This window comes from Solanum dulcamara, chromosome 11, assembly GCF_947179165.1.
Source record: "Solanum dulcamara chromosome 11, daSolDulc1.2, whole genome shotgun sequence".
Taxonomy (NCBI): domain Eukaryota; kingdom Viridiplantae; phylum Streptophyta; class Magnoliopsida; order Solanales; family Solanaceae; genus Solanum; species Solanum dulcamara.
This window is the reverse complement of record NC_077247.1, coordinates 16,654,541-16,661,353: the sequence shown is the minus strand read 5'-3', so window position 1 is coordinate 16,661,353 and position 6,813 is coordinate 16,654,541. Positions and strand designations below refer to the sequence as shown.

The 6,813-nt window shown below is 31.7% G+C and overlaps 1 pseudogene; it reads right to left on the bottom strand.

Annotated features, from left to right (window-relative positions):
* Positions 1-1,408: 1,408 nt before the first annotated feature.
* On the bottom strand, positions 1,409-4,250 carry LOC129872392 (equilibrative nucleotide transporter 3-like; annotated as a pseudogene).
* Positions 4,251-6,813: the final 2,563 nt, after the last annotated feature.

The following is a 6,813-nucleotide window of genomic DNA, read 5'->3' as shown; positions in this document are numbered from 1 at the left end:
CTTGAAGTGTAGCTCTTGTATGCACCCGTTGGCTATGGGGGTTTGGTCCGATTATATTTGTGTGATTATTATTGATATACCTTTGCTTGTTTCTTCTAGGTTTATGGGGTCCAATAAGGTTTTAGATAGATTTACTACTTTCGTTATTTATCTTACTATCCCTACTGCGATTTATGTCTAGCTATGCCTTTATTATTACCTATTAGAATATTATTTACTAGCTTATTATTATGTTATTTCAATCACGATCTTAGTCATCCTATGATGCCTACTGAGTCTCCATTATTTTGTTACTCATACTACACTCTGCATCTTTTTTTCTAATGCAGATCTGAGTTCTAGTTGCTCGTGTTGATTCTCATGCTGCGGTAGCTATTTTTCGGAGGTTGAGTGTGAGTTTATTGGCGTTCGTGGTTGACCCATCTCCTTTTTTACATTTATTACTAGTCTTTTGTATCCTTAGAAAGTTTGTATGTTCTGCATAAGTCTAGTCCTATACCGGTCTTTGATAGAAGCGTTGTATCAACATCCACTAGGTTTTGGGATGGATCTTTGTATTTTTTTCCCATTTGAGGGTTGTGTGTGTGTGTATATATAGGTCTTATTTCCGGTACTTTCCCTTAAATCTACTTTATTATGTTCTTTTCTTCTTCTCTCTTGGCCCGTTATCCTTGGTTTCCAAGCTAAGAGTTGACTTACTTGCTAATGGGAGTTGCCATCATGACCTGAATTATTGGGTTGTGAAAGAAAATAAATTTCAGTTGAATGTAGGTAGAGTTGAAGAAACGAAATATGAAAAAAACTAGGTAGGTTAAGTCAAATTTGTTATATTAGAAAGCATTTTCACCTACATGTCCAGTTTAAGGGAAACAACAATTGAAGTATAAATATATAAATAATTTAAATTCAGAATGTATACCACTTCTATATCAATATTTTTATCTTTGCTGAGTCTCTTCAGTGATAATCTATTGGCTTTTGTTCATGCATTTTCAACATTTTATATTATTTCGTAAATTTGTAATCATTTATATTCACCAATTTCTGATGACATGTTTTGATTGTTGAGGGCATTTTTCTATCCTTCCTGCGTACTAGTTATGTTTTCCTCATTGGTATCTCTTTCACTGTAATACAGTTAAAAATGAATTAAAACATCATTAGGTGTCGCTGTTCAACATATGAAGCAATTAAATTCATTCCTTGAGAGATATATTATCTAGGCAGAAAAATCTTCATTTACAGTTAGAAGCACTTTGAAAATTAAATACATTTTTTTCGTTTTGCTGGCAGGCATTTGGTTTCTCTATTTCTAGCAAGCGTAATGCCCTGAAAAAATTGAACTCTGCACCAAACTGTAAAAGCATGGTGCCCTAGAAATGATACATTGCAGCCAAGACTAATCAAATTACATCTTTGTGAAGAATATACTAAAGATCAAGTAACCTATATATAGCCTCAAAAAAGTTGGAATTTATTGCCAAAGGAAATACAAAAAAAGAGAACGTCATATAAAACCCTCAATGCTAAAGTGGAGGAGGTCATAGATTCATAGCTATAAACTTTAAATGAAATTAGAGAAAAATCTGAAGTTTGGAAAGGAGCTAAAATGGATTACCAACCTTAACCTATAAGCCGCAACCAATCTAGAGTTACACCAGCAAATATGCCTCCGAAAAAAAACATAACTAGAAGATTTTCCAGTGCATTTCGCTCTGGTCCCTGCAGGATAAGACAAAATCAATTTTCACATGCCTGAATATATGTAGTCATGACTTTGAAAATAAATAATTAGGGAATCAACTAACCTTATAACCTTTAGGTGCACAACTGAGGAAACAGACTGTGAGGTGGCCTTTACTTAGTACCAAGAAGGATGTAAGCATAATCATCCATCCCTGATCACCATATTTGGTTGTAAAGTAGAACGCAGGGACAAGTAGAAAATGTAAGAGAATCACTACCATCAGTCCTTTCCTTGATTCCAGCTTTAAGCATTTGAATAGTGGGATGTATCTTCCTATGAGATCCCACATATTGTACATTGTAACAAGGACAAGTGCATACCTATAAATTACAATGAATTTGTACAAATATAAGAATGAGTCATTGCATATTTATAAAATTAAAAAATGAATATAGAAATCAACCATGATCCCAAGTTGTGAGATCCAGTATCCTCAGACAAGAATCTAGGGAAAATCGACAATGTTAGAGCATATATCAAAAATAAATCTACTGCATAGTCTATGGTCTGCAATAACAATTCTTTGTTGTTAAGTCGCTAAACATCTTGAGGATCATTCTCATTCTATAAAAAATTAACACAACATCAACACCGTTAACACTATGTTGCTAACTAACACTAACACAAGTTACAATGACAGATCAATTTAAGAAGAAATTGCAATAACCTTTGTTTCTGGTCCTTGTTTGTAAACTTTGGTTGCAACAAGATCACTAGAAACTGTCTTTGATCCCTCTGAAGTTTCTTTTGCATGATAGTGCTTCACCATTGGTAGCTTTGGAAAGACAAAATCATATAGAGGATGCAAAGCAGCTCAAATAGTGTTGATACCGCAAAGAACAAAACTGCAGCAAAGAGTTTCAATAAATGTATAAGTCTTATTAGGGGATAAAAATGGAATAGCATTTTAAGGTATAAAATCTCCACACGTAAATCAATTTATTGGAGAAAATGAGGAGATCATCTAAATATTTTCACTGGAGTTAGAAGAAAATGAGCCCAAGACTATGTCAAAGTCATTTTGCACTTGTCTTTAGCAATTTAGATCATTTGTGAAAACTAAAATACAAGAATTTATTTCAATTGAAGCATACATAAGCAGAAAAGTATGCAAAAATAAAGCAACAACATGTTATGACACATACTTGCACTCTTCCGAAGTCCATCATGTGAATTTTCAAATGCTGCTTTGGTAATTAATCTTAACGAAGATGTTAGAGCACGCGAGGCAGCCAACCTAGTGAGGAAAGATTGAAAATAACCTTTGTTAAATCGAAAAATCAATAGAAGGTGAAACAAATGAGAAAGAGAGATTAACCTGCAAAAATTCAGGTAACATGAGTGAAAGGTCTCCAACCATTCCACCTTGCACATGAGTATTTGCAACTCCAAAGGCACCACTAATGACATATATCCCAATACAAGTTCCTAACCCTCCCTTATCAGATGTAGCTAAATCCAACTTTTAGTTAATGGAACATAGAAAACCAAATTAGATCAGCAATAAATAAAGAATGTACACTATTGAAATTTGAAATAAAACGTGAATTACTTACAACAGGAACTATGAAAGTAGTGATGAAGAAAAGACAATATCCAAAAAGATTCCTTCTCCTGGTATTAATTTTTTCCTCATTGTAAATCAATATTGCAAGTATTAGTACTAGAACAAATGAGGGTAAGGACCCTTGAGGGATGGTAATTCTATGCAAATACCATATTTCAATAAAATTTAAATTACATGAATACATATTAGTACAAGAACAATGCATCATACATTGTTCCGATATTAGTACTACAAAAAAGAGGATTGAGTCCGAATGATTGTCTTATCTTTTATGCTTGTAAATGATTTGCGCATTTCATAATTAAATATTACAATATTCAATCAAGTAAAACGTGAATAAATTTCCATAAATCAAACCTCAATATGTTACTGGAAAGACGGAGACATAGTAGTCCTGAATAGTTAACATACTGTTCCAAAATAAGAGGCACCCATTGCCCAAAAGCCAACAGATAATCATTGCAGCATACCATCCCTGCAAAAATTGTAAGGAATAATGGAGATGTTTTATATATAGTGATCACATGTCCATAATACGGAAAAAGAATTACAACAAACCTCAAGTCTAACTAGAGCTCTATTATCTTCAGCCATGGGGAGGAGAGTATTACAGATTGGTTCCTGCAACAGTATGCATTTATCAATATATTGTTACTTATGAAATTTGATTTTGTATCTGGAAGATTTAAAAGAAATAAACAGATATCCTAAAAAGACCCTCAGTGGGCAAAGAATCAAATCAAAACAAAACAATTTCTAAGAGAGAGAGAGAGAGGGGAAACATTACCTAAAAGAAGATCTTAAGAGAGACGTTGACTTGAGCAAAATAGAGGTTTGTTTAATGATAGAGTACAATATAATGCTACATTAAGGCCGTTGTATTAGGATATTTGTGTTGTCAACACATTCTACTTACTACTACTAGAGTACCTTGAAACAGTAATAAAGGGCTAAAGCCAAATGAAACGGATCACATCTTATAATATATATATATATATAACCTTCTTTCCCAACCTAACCACTTTATCCCTACCCATATTTATAACTAATCAAACCTTAAGTTTAATTTATTTATCTAATTTTGATTTGACATAAAATTTAAAAATAAATAAATAATACTTTAATCGTATGATATAATTAAAAATATATCAAAATATCATTTAATCTCGTAATTTTTAAAATGTCATGTGGAAAGTTAGATCTAAAGAATTGATAAAAAAATTAAAAAAAATGTTCTTTTAAACATATTAAAAAGGAAAGGAAAATAAATATATTGAAATAAAGAAAACATAACACTCCCTCCATCTCATTTTACCCTTCATCTTTGACTTGGCAGGATGTTTAAGAAAAAAAGGAAAATTTTTAAAATTTATAGTCTAAAATAATTTTTAGATATTTATGTGTTTGAGATTCATTTTATTAAGGGTAAAAAGAGAATTTTAAAGTTAAATTATTTTTTATCATAGCAAAGTTACATCTTTTAAGAATGGACTAAAAAGTAAAGGATGTCACTTGAGACAAAGAAAGTATTATATATTAGGGAATCTCCAACCCACTCTCTATTTTACTCTCAAAATATAGAGAATAAAGAGTATTTGGAGACAACCAACTCCAACCCAATTCTCTATTTTACTCTTCTAAAAAGGAGTCTTTTTCTCTCTCATCAATATTATATTATTATTTCTATTTAGTTTTTATTTTCTTATTTCATAATATAAATTATTTCTTTCTTTATTCAAAATAATCGCCATACTTAATTTTCATGTAACATACAATGTATTTATTTTCAAATTTTTAATATTTAATATAAAATTAATTTTTAATTTTTAAATAACATAAATTGCAAGAAAATATTAAATAATATACATATTAATTGAAAATTCAAATAAAAGTGATATCATTAATAAAATACAATTACGTAAATATTACATAAATACTCAACTTTCAATTTTTAAAATGTCACGACCCGACCTAGGGCTTAATCGTAACACAACGATCGAAACCCTGTAGGGCTCCAACCAAGCCTATTTCCATATCATAAAGCATACATAAGGTAAAGTAAATGTGGAAACATTATAAGAGAGGCTAGAATATGAAACATAATGAAGAATGTCACTTGACAACATAGACTCAATACATTTGTCCAACTAGATGCCTCTACTCATGAACATGGGCAGGGGTTATGACATGTTCCTAGCTCATCCTCATAGTAAACAAGTAAATGCCTTTGGAAAGAAAAAACTCATAAAACTCCCTCGATAGATGAGGACTCACCGAGACTTCATCGATACAAAAGCTCAACTAGCCACGTAGATGGATATGATCCTAGCCTCAAGCCCTACATTATGAGATAATGTAGGCAACAATATGCGTTAGTACGTTTGAATGTACTAAGTATGTGGGCATTACATGCAACGTAAGTCATAAAATGCAATGATCAAGAATATACATGATAAAAGGGTTAAGTAAAGTCATAATGATCAGAGTATTTTAAAGGATGTAGTTAAAGATAATAAAGTAACATAATACTCATATACATATGCGGGATAGGAACCATAACCGACAATAAGACCATGTGAGCTATAATATAGAATCTCGTGTCTTCCCACAAAATGAAGAAAAGGGATATCTACTGGCCAAGGTAGACTTTACCCCACTAGGCAGGTCATATACATATGCTATATGTGCATCCACTAGCTAAGACATAGGGCAACCTACGGTGGCACGTAGTTTATGGGACATGAGGCTGCTACTAAGGCTTTTGGTAGGGCCCCCACCTCAAGTTCGCTCGATGCTCAGTAAAATTCCACAGAATACGTATGATAACAAAGTAATCATAGTTAAAATATATCATAGATGTGATCATAGGTTTGAAATTCATAGAGTAGATCCTTTCATAACATAAGTGCAATGTGAGTATTTTCCTTCCACATTACAATTCATGCATGCATGATTCATATCATTATGCCCTAAGTCACCACCTAGGGCCTAAGTTACCTTTTCTATAATTTGCATGAAAATCATAACTTGAAACATACTTATAATCCATGATCATAATTCATACTTGAAATTAGAGTAAAAACTCATACACATAGTCAATTTGATTGAACCTATAAGTATACCTTGAAACATAGGACTCCATAGTAAAGATTCATGAAAATTCATCATTGAAACTAGCTTTATGCATGAGATTTCATAATTTAACTTGAAATCATGTAACTTACTTTGAAACATACTCATAATGATCATAATTAATGATTTAGAATGAAATTCAATAAGCCTAACATAATTCATGAAAATTGAAATTCAAAATAAATGAGATTTCATCAGATTTTAAAATTAAACCTCGAACTCCATGAGTGGAAGGGACTCATAAATCAATACACACATACCTTAATTGAAATTAGACTTAAATTTGAGAAAGGAGACTTGATATTGAAGAAACCCTAATCGAAGCTTGATGAACTCTTGAGAAACCTTGGGAGAGAAGTCTAAAATT